Source organism: Manis pentadactyla, chromosome 8, assembly GCF_030020395.1.
Source record: "Manis pentadactyla isolate mManPen7 chromosome 8, mManPen7.hap1, whole genome shotgun sequence".
Lineage (NCBI taxonomy): Eukaryota > Metazoa > Chordata > Mammalia > Pholidota > Manidae > Manis > Manis pentadactyla.
In genome coordinates this window covers 88,911,515-88,927,234 of record NC_080026.1, presented here as the reverse complement: position 1 = coordinate 88,927,234, position 15,720 = coordinate 88,911,515, and the positions used below count along the sequence as shown (strand labels likewise).

General features: G+C 33.1%; 2 protein-coding genes across 5 annotated transcripts in view; one reads left to right on the top strand and one right to left on the bottom strand.

Annotated features, from left to right (window-relative positions):
* Positions 1–15,720, top strand: part of CTNNA3 (catenin alpha 3) — a 1,667,940-nt gene that overhangs the window by 575,919 nt on the left and 1,076,301 nt on the right. The gene's annotated exons all lie outside the window — the stretch shown is intronic.
* LRRTM3 (leucine rich repeat transmembrane neuronal 3) overlaps positions 1–15,720 on the bottom strand; it is a 166,333-nt gene that overhangs the window by 12,114 nt on the left and 138,499 nt on the right. The window lies entirely within an intron of this gene.

Genomic DNA, 15,720 nt, shown 5'->3' with positions numbered 1-15,720 from the left:
CAACTCCAGCCCCTACATCCCCCAGTAGGTCTAGGATAGGACCTGGAATCTGCATTTCTTAACAAGTTCCCACATGATTATGGTGGTGTTAATCTACACACCACACTTTGAGAACCACTGCAGAGAAAGTATGCAAGTCATTCTGGCTCATCTTACCCACTAACATCTTAATATTTATTTTGCCATGAAGATTCCTTGAAACATTAATGTCTATCATTTGGTCATATATCTAAAATTCAGGGCTTAGAGAACTCCTAGAAAGAATCTGTGGCTCCCATGAATGTTCAAAAAGAACAAAGGATGAGACTCCTTTGAAAGAACTAATGATATATATGAGAAAGGGACTCACTTGCTAATTGCAGCTTAATGAAAAAAAGCAACTTCTAATGATATGAGGAAAAAAAGCAAGCATGACCACTGTGAGCACAAAGGAAACATGTATGTTACAAATGTCAGTCTGAATGTAATTAGATATCAAAGTCTAGAAATTACCCCCCCTGTTTTTTTCAATAAGATAAACACTTGTTTTAAAAAGTAGGCGGATTTGAGGAAACTGCAGCCCTGATCTGTGTTTAGTGTCTTAATTACTAATTCATGTTGTTAAATTGCCACGGATAAAACCTTGTGCCATTCTTGTTTGGTGAATGGATACAATTTCTATTTGAGAACTTCAGGCTAAATTTCTTTCCAATCTCAGCTGAAATGAGAGCCCAAAGATAAGAAAAATAGAATGTCTAGGTTTTATTCTTTTGTAAGCACCTCCTTTGATTTCTGTATTCTTTACTTCTTGCATAAAAACCTCCTTTGACTCTTTGCATCCCTGCCCTTCTGCCCATATTTATTTCTCCTTCAGTAAAAATTGGCTGAGCAAATATTTCATTGTTCTATTTTAAATAAAAGTATTTACTTCTTTTGAGATTATTTTTTTTAATATGAACATTTCCATGTATCAAGTGTATAGGGCTTAGTCCTTGGAGACAGAAATGTAATCCAGTTCATCAAATTAAATTCCTGAACAATTCTTCCTATATATGTGGATTTTTAAAAAATTTGAAACATGCAGTATCTGATATAAGAAAAGAAGACATCGCACAATTTAAAAAATGGTCAAGGTGACTGAGAGATCATAAAAATAAAATTAGGATGCTCCCAATGCTTATTTTAAAATAAGAATTCCTGTTGTTACAGATGAAATAATTCAGATAACTAAAATATATTATTATGTAAAAGTAATTGTGTAGCATGAATAGATTTGAGTTAAGGAAAGAACAAAAATAGAACTGTTAATGGGTACATGAGTTTTACATTAACCTCTGAAAAATCAATGTTCTGTAATGTGCTATGGGTCATATATCTGTAGGATTTTATATACTTGTTCTTATTTATCATGGAAACTTATGCTTCATGTATGCTGTATCATTCCTGGCTTGGAATTAACTCTACTGTGAATAATTTTTAATTTCTATGGTGGTGATTTACAAAAAATAGTAAAACATGATGTATTTATTCTGTGTGTGTGTGTGTACACATACGATTTCCTGCTTGATTTAATATTTAAATGCTGCTGGCAACCACTGTGCAAGTTCTAATTTGAACCATATCAGTTAAGTAGTTAGCTTCCATTATTTATTTTAAAAATTCTCCATATTTTCTTTAGAGAGTTTCTTGTTTTGGGGTATGTTTTATTTTAAAACTCCTAACCTGATGATTATCCTTTTTCAATGTTTCACATTTTCATATTTTTGAAATTGGGGTGGTACTTATAATCACTGTGGATATTTAACGTGCATTTTATTCCCTACAATTGGAAGTGATTCTTAAAATTGATGACATCTTGATGTAAAGAATATAACAAAGTAAGATGCATAACAATCATTTAATAGCTAACTATATCTGAATACAACATCGCAATAGATTCTCCCCATGTCAATTTATGATTTTGAAAATCTAAGTGTTAGCACTGGATATATTCACATGTTTATAGAAATACACATATATATTGACATGTATATATATATATATATATACACACACACACATACACACACACTAATATATATATATACACATTATAAATATATACATAAATACACATATTGCACATATATATATATATATATATATATAATCTTGTAGCCAGTTACTGTGATTTCAAAATCATTTAAATCATGAATTGAAAATACAAATTTAAATTTTGTTGATATATTGGTTTTGGACAACTAGTAAATATTTGTTCTCTGTATAAGATATATATGTAGATACAATATTCCACAAATATAATATATACATGTATATGTATATACATACAGATATATCTATATGTATGTGTGTATCTGTCTGTCTATTGGCTGGGTAGTCATGGCAAGACTATCCACTAACACTAAGTGAACACGTACCTTGAAGCTCAGATACAATCGGTGTAAATCCCTTCTTGTCACCAAGTCATTAAATACAACAGCGCCTTTCCTTCCTCACATAACCATCAAGTGACCTTGTACACTGTTCTTTTTTTCTTTTCCAGTCTGATGTTGGTGTTCTCTATTCACTCTGTCTCAGTCTCTTTCTCCATTTTTACCTGATTTATATTAATATGATGAACCAGGATGCACACAGCCATGCTCTGTCCTCTGGATGGGGTATTCAACAGGGCAGTCCCAGTTGATGCTCATCATCCCATTTTGGATGGGTAATCATTTAGTCAACCTACCTGAAGACGGCCCAAATAAGTTATTTCATAAAAAGTGACCCTATAGGTGCCTGACTAGCTTTTCAGAATGGTTCCAGGAAGCGCAGTAAGAGATTTAAATCTAATAAGGCTGTGCTTCCCCAGACCTTTTGTTAGAAGGCTCTAAATAAGGAGTCCATAGAATCTTCTCATCATATCTTTCAGAGAGAGAACAGTTTCCTTTCAGTGTATTTTAACCTAATAAACTCCTATTTATAATTACTTGTGGTTTGCCTCAATACTTTAGGTCAGTGTCTTCCAGATGAGGTCATTATTCTTAAGGCATAACTTATAGAGATCCACGGATATAAAAACTTTCTCCCCAAAAAGCAATATCATCTAGAGTGTGAGCTAAGAAATTATTATATGCTATTCTAATAATGAGAGGTAGTAGTTGACCCATTATTTAGGAAATTCCCCTTAGGAAAAATTTTGACTTTATGAAATTAGTTATTGTCTTGACATTGGTGATATTTGCCTAAGCAGTAATTTTCCAGTATCATTCTTAACATCACCAATATGTACCTTTCACATACAAAAATTTTATAATGTTAGATCAATAAAGACAACTCATTATTAATGATCTTTTCCCTGTTCATATGTAATATTTGAGCTTGTGATTTTAAAGGGAAAGAATAGCTTTATAAAGTTTCCAATTTATGATTAAATGAAATGGTCATTTTAATCTTATATTCACTGCATAAGTAATATTTGTGTATATTTGTATAAATGAATGTGTGTATATGAAAATGCATATGTATTGATTATATCCTAATTAGTTGGTTACCCTTAACCATTTAAACATTTCTTCTGAAGAAACAGAAAATGACAGTCCAATTTTGAGAGGTAATAATAAAAAGGCTGTTTTTTTTCCCCCTTTTTAGAACTGTGAAAATAGGAAATATGTGCTTGTTAGGTGTTATTTCTGAATAGGGTTTTTAGTAAATATAAATATTTCTACTGATTATGTTTCAGTAGAATATCCAAGGTGTTCCCATATATTACAAGGGAAATTCTCCATTTTTATAAAGGCCAAATATTACCTAGCAAGAATTCTACTTCTCTGTTTTTGAAAGGATGATACTTTTGGGTTTTTGTAGCTATTGTTTTTTTTTTTTATAATCTATGTATAGTGAAAGAAAGAGACTTCCTTTATGAAGGAATTAATTTTTTGAAATGAAACCTATCACTACCAAGACATATTTTTTTCTTCAGAGGCCTATTACTTTCCTTTAGTTTTTCATCTTCTAAACTTAATGTATTTTCAACTGAGTTTATTTTTAGCTATTAATATATAAAATAAGAAATGAACATTGTAATATTTTTCCAATTAACAACTTCTCTGTATATTCAAACTGAACTCATCTCTGGATCCAAACTGACTCTTCTTCCTGTGGTTCCTAACTTTTGTTATGGGGAACACCAAGTTAAGTCATTTTTGCCAATCAACTTTGACTCTTCCTTGTCCCTTGTTCCAAATGTCCTGTTATTTGAATAATTTTATTGATATCAATGACACATCTTTTACATGCATCCAGTCTCTCATTTCTGTTGCTACTATCTTGGCTCAAAATATCACCTGTTTACCTTAGTGATTGCATGACTGATATCCCTAATCAGTAGAGTTGCAAATAAAACTAAGCATTTGTTAAGTTAATTTCTGGAGATTAACTATATTTTTACTTAAGTATATATAAGCAACATGTAGAAAATAGTAAATGCTTCTTTGTTTTTTCTTTTTGTCATGTCTGGAATATTACTCTTGTCTTTGGAAAGAAGTGGGATTTGAAATATACTTTACTTTGGGAAATCAGCTTCCTTAAATACATTATTTCATATGTATATATAGACATATGTGAGTATACACACAAACATACGTGTATGTGTGTGTGTATCATAACACTACCTGTAAAGTTCTCAATTTATTTAAAGAAGTGTTTTAGTTTTTCAAAATGCACTTACTAGTGACTTTATTCTTATTCATCTAAATGCCTCTACTTTCTGTTTCATTTACATAAGATGATTTTCAAGACTAGCCTTGGGTTTTGCTAGGATTTGCAATTTGATGTGTGTTTGGGGATTGGTTAGCAACATTTGTTTCAGTTCTGCCAAACATAAACTTGTGTATAGGCTGGTGATTTTACTTAAGTCTTTGGATGTGTCTTGGTGTTATTGAGTAATATTAAGAAATTTGATGGACAGTAGCTTTCCTAGTGTCTTGACACCCATCTTGAAAATTGTATTACTATTTTGGTCTTAAGTATCAAGGGAGTTGGCAAAATGTGTTATGAGGAGAAACATATAAGCAATTATCACACTGCACCTGGTTCCCAGGAAGAGTGTCAGGGCCTCCCTAGATGTTACCCTGGGTCCTATCTTAATTTCTTTAAAATGGCTCTGCCTACTCACTTAAGCAACCGTGGACATATGTTCCATCTCTTGGCCAGCACCTGTCTGGGTATTTCTGATATCCAGCTCATCATCACTCATTGAGTGCCCACTGTGTGCTCTACCATGCTATGTGCTGGGCTTAGACCATCTCATTTAAGCCTTTCAAGGCTGCTGTAAGGAAGATATAATTATCTCCATTTTAAAGTTGGAAAAACTTAAGACTTGGAGAGTTTAAGTAATTAGTCTAAAATCACTTAGCTAGTGGGTTGCAGAAGTAGTTGCCTGAGTCTTACTATTTACATATCACTTTATCTACTCACACTGGCCTTGAAGTTTAGAGAGGTGTCTAATATTATGTGTCTAATACTATTTAGACTCCAGCTCTCAACATTTGGATTGTATTTCCAGCAGGGTGAACACTATGACTTCCTATGCTATACCATAGCTTTATGATACCACTTTGCACATTGGGTCCTCAGGAAAGAAACGTGATTTACCAGGGACTCACAGTGTGGGGTCAAGGTGACAGGCCTAAATCAGAGCTTTCTGATTCTAACTAAGCTCATATTGGCCAATACAAAGTGGAAGGAGAAGGGTCTAATCTGAGAAACATTCTGGACTGGGACAGGAACCTTACATGTACTCCCAGATACTAATATGTGTAGGAAGATCTTTAGGGATTTTAAAGCTAAATTTCTGTGTTGACTTGGAAATGGATAGAGTATTTTCCAATTAAATGATACTAATTTTTCTTTTTAGCAAAAGAATAAAAAAGTTAGAAACCTCAATCAGTCTGTGGTTTAATCATTTTGTTTTATGTTAAATAATACTTGTTTTGATTTCTTTCTCTGTGTAAAAATTGTTATAGGTAGGTGCTGGGGGACAGCAGGAGAGGGGAATGGAGAAACAAACATGAATTAGACATAATTTCTGCTCTCTGGCAAAATAATATACTAGTGAGGGAATAAGCAATGCAAGAGAGTAAAGGAAAGCAATGGATGAGAGAGCTGGAAGACAAGATATTGTGTATATGTGTAACAATGTATATACATATATGTGTAAAAAATATTTATATATCTAGTGTGCTCTTATTGGCTGATTCCACCAACTCTGCATTCATTCTTTGTGGATGCAAAACAAACTAGACATCTTTATTATTTGGAAATAATGTTATTTTCCACATTTATTGGCCAGAGTCAATATTGCTGAGAAGTGCCTCGGTATTTACTTTTGTAGACTCTCCCACAAATATAATGTATTTTACTTTGAAACTGACTTATTTGTTTGAAGAGCAATCTATCTCTTAGAATTCTTTAGCATTCTGATAGTTAATTTGTGTCAGTACAAACAGACTGCTGGATCATTAATTTTAATTATTTTGATTCTACTAGTAATTTATTTAATACTTTAAGGCAGTAATTAATTAAGAGTCTGAATTTGTGTTATGTTACCTTTAAGCTTAAAAAAATAAGCTCTAAAAAATATTTTTAAATTCTTAGTTGTAATCTAGGCCTTAATACTCAATTTTGGTATTTTCTTAAGTGCTTAGTTGCTAACTAAAGTAACAGTTGCTATTCTGAGATCACAAGAATGGCATAATAAGGCAGAAACTCAATATGATTTTGAAATTTTCATGTGTCTGCAACTTGAGGATATGTGACAGAAAATATAATTTGCAGAAGAATAATAACTCTTCTAGTGCCTTTTGTGTGAAAAGTACATTATAGTGAGCACCCGAAGAGTGAAATCATAAAGTGAAAAAAAAAATCGAGTTCCATGTGAAAGGTCATAGTTCTCCTTCCACCAAAATAAATTTAGGGAAAAAAAAATCCTGAATTTTAGTGGCTTTAGGTGTGTCTTGCAAATTTATAATTTCAATAGTGCCTCCACTCCATCTAAGTAATGGGGAAAGTCTTTTGAAATGAAGGTCTATCTTTGCAATTACAAAAAAAATCTTACATTTTTAAATAATGTTAACACTTGTGACTATATTTTGTTCTTTACAAAACTGTTTTTATTTCAGTTTTGGAAAAAGAAAAAAGAAACAAGGGTTGGCTATATACATTGCTTTCATAAATTCATAGGCAAATTATCTACAGAACAAAATAGAAATATTCATTCATTTGTTCACTTCAAAAAAGATTTGCTGAATGTCTTCTCTGGGCCTGATGCTGTGCTAGATGCTGGAGACACACAAAGCTCTTCATCAGTGCTCTGGATAGAACATAAAGCATTCTAACACAAGCTTAGCAAGTGGGAGAAAGAGAACTCCATGTAGGGAGAGCATTTCTCTTCTCCACAGTAAGCATCTCTCTTACTCACTCATTCACTCCTGTTCTTGCTCTCTCTTCCTTGAATTATTAAGAAACTTCCTCAGTACTTGTGTAGTATGTATATTTTGAAGTTCGGCTCTCTGTAGTCTTGATTTGTGCATGTATTTTATCTTATATTAGACCATAACCTTCTTGAGTGCAGAAAATCTAAGACTGACTACATTTCTCTATGCCCTATATTGTTTCACATGATCCCTTAACTATCATAAACATTAAATACATAGTTTCTGAGTGAATGAATACATGAATGAATGAAGTAGTAGAATAAGGGTTATTTAACATAGTCTGAGAAGAAATTAAAACCTTAATCCCAGGATGACTGCGCTTTATGGGAACTATATGACTGAGAATTTGGTAGAGTCTACTTATGTCAAGACCAGGCCATTCTGACCCTAGCATAGAGGTGAGGGCTATGATGAATTTTAAGAAGTTCACTCTAATGATGAAGAACTTAGTGCTGTGTTATAATGGATAATGAAGGCCTTTCTTTATTTTTTTCTTTATTTTTTAATTATTAAAATTTGTATTATTAAATTTTATTTAATATATATTTTATTACATAAAGCATTGGTTATAAATTTGAAATATATAAACTTTTAAAAATAATATTAAACTGTTCTTAATTTGTCTTTCCCCCCTGTAAGTTTCAGAATATTATGTCTTTGTTTTGTCCTTTAATACCTTCCACGTCTGTATTTTTCATTCTCCCTAGAAGCACTGCCTGTGATCTCGAAGAGTTTGGCACACCTGCCAAATTAGCTTTCCCAGTAATGGACTCTGCACAGGATCCTTCTGTGTTAACCCCTGTTTTATTTTTGTAGTGCAACTGAAAAGTAATGTCTCTTTTACTGAGGCAAAGCAAAATGCAGCAAACTGTTTTCATTTACATTCAAATCTTTCTGCAGCGCCTGATGCTTCTAAATTGGCCCTGTTGCCAGATAAAGTCATAGGACTCAAATTGAGACAATGGCTCAAAGGCCGTACTAATCTTGACGTTACGTTTCCAAATCTGTTTCCTCATACTGTTGTGCAGTGAGGTACAGTTGCTAATCAGTTAGAAAACAATCTCATTCTTTTTCTTTTTCCTGAGAATTGTGGTTATAATAGTCCACTTAAGTATCTTAAAATGATGATACAGCAGTTAATATTTTTAGTCTAGGTTTATATAAATCTGTGATAGTGAAAATCACCAATTATGTTAAATATTACAAAACAAACAACAAATAATAGTGTTTAGAACTGTTACATAAGTAACTGGTGGAAAGAACTCTCTGTATCTACGGCTAAAAGGGCATTTTAGTTTCATAGAGAGGCTCTATATGGGATTTCCCTCAACATTGGCATTTATATTTGGTTTTCTGTCATGATTTCTGATATCCTATTTGCTCCCCAACTAGCTTTTTCTTCCCCACTAGCTTATTGTAGTCTTGGCATTCTTCATAAAGCAGGCATTCTGACATCCCTGAACTTGAAGGCTTAACCTTCTAGGTTAAGACACTTCTATCAAGGACATAGATGGTGGTAACTCAGGATTACCTGAATCCTAGTATTTGTCTTTCAATCAAACATGCCTTCAAATGATGTGATTATTTATCTACTGATCAGCATTGAGTTTCTCTCCAACTTTATTATTAAAGTAATTCCAATTTTGGATGAGATTATGTTTAAACTAAATGAGATGATATTCTGTACATTTGCCAAGTTGCATAAAAACTGTGCACTTGGAGATTTAGTTCAAATAACACTTCCTTTATGGAAACTCCTCAGATGAGTTTGATTTTATAAGGATGAGTTCCTCTTAAAAATTTCTTCAAAATTTGTATACACATAAGTATTAATACATACTGTCCCTTCCATTCATCCATCTATTTCTAGTATTCTTGGGATGCTGAATGAAAAAAAAAAAAAAACAATTCCTCAGCCTCACAAGCAAACATTTGTAAAACACTTTTTTTCCTAAATAGGTGGAAGTGTGTGATAGCATATTGTGGGAGTGGAGGCAAAGATCTGCCTGTGCTGTGAGGCTTTACATAGTTACCACCATGTTTGAGTTGGCCAGCTTGCTTTCATTTATATACTGCCATTACTTCATTTATGTTAAAATTACCTATCTAACTAGACTGTAAATTTGATAGAGAATAAAGACTCCTCAGGAGATGTACATGTTTATGTATTAGTAAAATTTTGAAAATTCTTGTCAGTGGAAAAGGAACAGAACTATTCCTCACAAAGTTTATTTTATATACTTAGGTTTGTAATGAAGATCTCAGATCTTCAGATAAGGATGAGCTCATATATACAGTTAATCTAACTTATTAGTAAGTGATTTAGTAATCACTTATTAATGATATAATTAAGTAAAATATTGATTTATTACTTCAAATTTTTGTGACACTGAGATTATGAACCTTAATAATAAGTGCTGACAATATAGCTTTTATTTTAATGCAGTAAAATACTTCTTGTTGACATTTAAATAAAGATCAAGTTCTAAATTGTGTTAACATCCATAGATGACATGAGGGGTGACTACCATTGAACTGAATGGAAGTACTGGGGTGGGGACTATGTAGTCTGTGTTTTACCTCTGTTGTCTCAGTTTTAGTCTCTTTCTTTTTTTTCACAGTTACAGCTAGCATTTACAAACTTCTGTTTAGGGTTCATTTTCTGTTACCTTCATAGGATGTAATATGTCTGCCTTTAGTGTCTTAGTAATAATGAACAAATTAAATGGTTGTATCTTGTCTCAATGTTATGTGATTAGCTACATATGTATGCAGATAATTTTTTTCAGTAATGGCTTTGATAAAACTAATTAAAAATAATCTAGTTAAAGGAAAAAGCGTGAGGTGTGATTTCTTAATGGTCCACCTGGTTTCATTACCAATATAATGTTTTGTTTTCAACTCAAGGTTCAAAGCAGATATATTATGCAATTAAAAAAAATCAAAATGTTTTAGGCCATATTTGGGTAGTAAAACTCAAGCCTGAGGTTGCATACCAGTCTTCATTAACATAGGTTACCCTGCTCAGAGAGTATGTTTTTCATTCCTTTTAATATGGCTGAACATTCAGTGACATACAAGGCACAGATATAAAATTTTATGAGGGAGGTTTATGTAAATTTTTATTATTATTTCCTTCTTGTTAGGTCCTATAGTTTATACTGTTAATCAACGAGCTGATGAAGAAAAGGATAAACCTTTTATCCTTCACCAGTGATGAAGAAAAGGATAAACCATAATTTATATACATATATTCAGAGAGATTCTCTGTGGGAGACAGGATTCTCTGTGAAAAAGTTCAGTCTTATACCATTTTGGATAGTATTAACAATTCATAATTTTTCATTATATTATTTAAATATCTATTATCAAAGTATCAATATTCAAAAGGAAAAACCGATCATGAATCTTGCAAAAATATATGACAGAGGAAATCTAATGAAAGGATTAGGAAATCTCTAATCTAAGGGGTCAAAATGAATTTTTATATGCTCATGGCTACTGAAGAAGATGTCCACACTTAGACCAGAATTATAAATTAACATTTAATTAATACACTCTTAATATCTGGTTCTCTCCCCTTAGATTTAGGGTTTTTTTTGTTTTTTTAAAAAAATATTTTAAAATTGGAATGATAAAGCTGATATACAAAATTATATTGGTCTCAGAGGTACAGCATAGTGGCTTGATAATTATGTATGTTACTGGATGCTCGCCACAGTGTAAGTGTAGCTCCCCATTACCATGCCAAGATATCACAATATTGGTTATATTCTATGTGTTATACTTTCATTCCTATGAATAACTTATTTTACAATTTGTAGTTTGTACCTCTTTCTCCCCTTCACCTATTTCACTTAGCTTACTACCCCTCTCCCTATGGTACCCAACAGTCTTTTGTCCATATTTATGTTGTCCTATTTCTTTTTGGTTGGTTTGTTTTGCTTTTTTAGAGTCCACATATAAGTGAAATCATATAGCATTTATCTTTCTCTGCTTGGCTTACTTCACTGAGCATGAATACCCTCTAGGTCCATCTATGTTGTCACAAATGCCAAGATATCCTTCTATTTTTATGGCTGAGTAACATTGTGCCTATGTATCACATCTTCTTTATCCATTCATCTATCAGTGGGCATTTGGGTTGCTTCATATCTTTGCTATTGTAAATAATGCTTCAGTGGACATAGGTATGCATGTATCTTTTCAAATTAGTGGTTTTGTTTTTTTCAGGTAATTTCCAGAAGTGGAATTGCTGGGTCATATGGTATTTCTATTTTTAGTTATGTTTAGTTTTTAAATATAAATATGGGGTTTTAATATTATGTAAAATTATAAAAGCATAGTATAAATGTATTATATATAAATATAGTATATGATATATAATATATAACATGTGTGTGTGTATATATATACATATATGCAAGCATAATATATATGCATGTGTCTATGTATATACATCTTAGACCCTTTCATTTAATTTGAGGACATTAGCAATATTTACACACACACACACACACACACAACTTGGTAATGGTTACTTTTTCCTAACAGGAGCATCTTTGCTATTTTCTTCCTAATACCCTTCCTCACTTGTAAGTATTTGTGGAATTCTCACTTTAAGCATAGAACTGTGCCCAACATTTGAGGATAATTCAAGTAGCCATAGATGCAGGATTGATTTCTTATGTTTCTGCAATTACTCAGAGTAAGAGAATAAAAAGTTTAAAAATAATAGGTAAACTTGAACCTAGTTGTGAATATAGATGTGAAGACAAAAGGCTTTCAGTGAATGATATTTTGATTTTGTTTGTAAGGAAACACTGGAGCCTTGCCTACACCCTTTCCCTGAGAAAATTTATTTTATTTTTTTATTAAAGTATTGATATAAAATCTTATGTTGGTTTCAAATATGCAACACAGTGGTTCAACACAGTGGTTACACATATTATTACTAAGAAGTTACTATCTATCATCCCTGAGAAATTTTGTCAGAACAGACAACTCACCTTTGAATTGTCATGGACCTTGGAAAATGATTTTATTCCTAACTGAATTTACCATCTCTGTCTTTCATCCTAATAGAGAACTGATTAGTTTCTTTTATCTTTTATATTTATTCTTCTTTCATATGCTATTTTATTTGCTTCAACTGCTTACATTTTAATAAAATATTTGTAACTTTTGTAAGTAAATAAGACTCTTGGGAGTATGTAATGGGAATCATCCAAAATGCCTATGAAGAGAACTATTGTATTTTGAATGACTTATTTGTTTATTTTTTAATGATTTCATAATAATTTTACTTTGGGACATGAAATTGAGACACATATAAATGGCAATGTAGGAGGAGAGCTGCACAGTTTCTTAATAAATGCACTAGATTTTTCTCATTGAGCTGTAATCACTATCTAGTATCTGAATAATGCAGGTTTTCTTAGCTTCTTCTGAAGGAGAATTTAAAAATATAAATTAAGAACAAACAAATTATATAAAATAAGGACATTTCACATATAGTTGAAATGCAGTGAAAAATTTCAAGAACATTGTTGAAATGTTGCATTGAGGTAGACAATGAAAAGTAACACAATGATATATAGGTCAGTCTGTTTTAGGGATGGGGATGGCAAAAGAAATAAGACTATACTTTTTAACACTGAGACAATGTTTCCTAGATGGTAACCCCATGAAAGAACATTGAAAAATTTATTGGACCTGTTTACTAACCTTTGTATTGATTGCTTGTTCCTCACAGTGTGTGCAATGCAAAAGCATCTCTGTGGCCCAGTTTTTGTGTCATGGTGCTGGGGCTACATCTTAGACCATTTTTTTTTTTACTTGAGGACATTAGCAACATGGTTTTGAAGAAAAGGAAGAATCTTTTCTTCTTTAATAAATTAGCTCCTCTGGATATTTAAAGGGGTTCGAAGTTCAAGAAATTCAATAATGCATAAGTCTTTATGCCAGGATGCTTAGTGGTCCCCTGATCACACTTGCTTCTCTTGATTCTTAGGTGCACTGCCTGCTTTACTGTTAGCACACACAGGTGGTTTCTGCTGGAATATAAGACTACAGCAGAGATGCCTGCAGGGTTCAGCATTCCAGTTACACTCCTACTGATGAAGATTTAATTAATATAGAAGGTGGATAGCTTCTAGTCACCAAAATCTGGTCAGTCTCCTACCTCATAATATTCCCTGGACTACTCAGGTTAAGGGGTGCTTCTACTAATTTCATGGCTGATATCTGGTCTTTAAGATCTCTTCCTCAAATTCTGAAAAATTCTTCTCTGTGCTGATGCAGAATAGATACTTTATCTTTAAAAGTCTTGTATTTTGGGGAGGAAAGGCTCTTCCTGGAAGTAATATATTCCCACTTCATTCCTTGAGAGATTTTTTTCTCTGGTGGACCAGCTGAGTTATTCATATACTCAGTATGTGCTTATGAGGCTGTGGAGTAATTGAGAATTTAGGAGGAAAGAAAGTGGTTCTCAACTTCACAGTGCAGTAAATGCATTTCTAGATACTGGGGCCTTGAGTGTAGCCTTTTTCAAAATCTGCTCAGGGGCTTAAGGTTTTAAACCTATGCCTCTAGTGATATTTATTAAGCATTTTCTTCCTCACCCTTTAGCTCTCCCTTTTGCTCAGTGCTATAGTGAAATCACAAATTGTGCTATGGAAATCACCGAGGCAATAAATCCAGCACTTACGACTTCAATGCATTATTGAGAAGAGAGCACAGATGGACTATAAGGGAACAAGCAGTTGTTCAAACCAGCTAATATCTTTGATAATTAATAGATGTAACAAGGGAAATGAACAGCAAATGAAGGAGTAACTGATCTAATTTTTAACTACAATGCAGCATGAAAATTTTCTGGTTTGTAATTTTTAAGACTTCTCTCTGTAGCACTGAGTGCAATCTCCATGACATTATAATGAGAAGAGGATTAACATACTCCATGTCATCTGCAATCACTTTGGGTCCAGCTTCAACTTCTAGTGTAAATATTCCTATTTATTGAACTCCAGCTAGGTTTCCGGAACTGTGCTGAGTACTGGCAATTCAAAGATAATTCAAGCATGGTTCCTCTTTTCAAGGAGCTCGCAGTCTCTAAGAGGGATCTGTGCATGTGAACCTGAAAAGTAAGTAAGCTCAGGCCTCTAGTGGGTCAGGTGCTGGCCTCAGTGGAGGGCATGGTCAGCTTTGCTGGTCCGGGGATAGGAAAGGACTCAGAGGGAAGACTCCTGAGATGAATCTTAAAAGAAGAGGAACTCACTAGGGGAAAAGCAGGGAGACCATTCCAGACAGAGGCACAGAGGCATGAGACAGCGTGGCTGGTCCAGGGTACTGGAACTACCCAAAACGGCAGGAACAAAGGATGCATTTGGGACAGCAGCAACAGGTATACATATGGGTTATGGGAATACAGCAAAATGGTAGGTGAGAGACAATAAGGACCTGAAGCCTTTTACCAGGTGCTAGCAATGGGGATGGAAAGAAAGGGTCGATCTGCATCATTTACTAGGTGGGTGACCTTGGGCAAATGAATTAACCTCTCTGAGTTACACTATTGGGTTTGTTAAATAGATATAGTAATCCCTACATTACAGTTTTCCTGTTAGCACAGGAAATAATATATATGTGTTTCCCAAAATAGTTAGTTCTCGATAAGTGAAAGGGATGATTATAATATTATTCCTGATTGATTGAAACACTTCGTCATGTCTTCCGTTCTTTTTCTGCATAGTTCACTACTTGCCACTTTCACATGGCATTCAATATATAGCTGAAATGAGCTCAGAGAATTAAGCATTTTTTAAATGCTTCTGCCAGCATTCATTTTTCCAATAATTATGACTGTTGCCACATTAATCCATATTTGAGATGCAATCAAATAGAAGTGCTCAAAAATTTATAAGCTCTGTCTGTCAGAACTGAAGGGAGGAGAGAGAAACATTTGGACATTATTAGAATGGTTGGCTTAGAGTGAAAAGTGTCATAGTTCAAATATCCAATTAAATAAAAAAGACTGAGGAGTCTAATTCTAATATAGGATAATGATTAATGTTTAGCTTGAGGCATGTTACTTTACCTTTTCTTTGTGCGTCTTTGAAATGAGGAAGACCATGCCTGGTGATTAAATGAAAATGGACAGGCTTAAGCATAAGAATGATGAAAGAAATAAATAACTTTCCTCTCTAATGAGAAAGAAAATGTGTCAGCAGATCTATTCTGATGTTGGGGCGTAGTTAAACACTCTAAG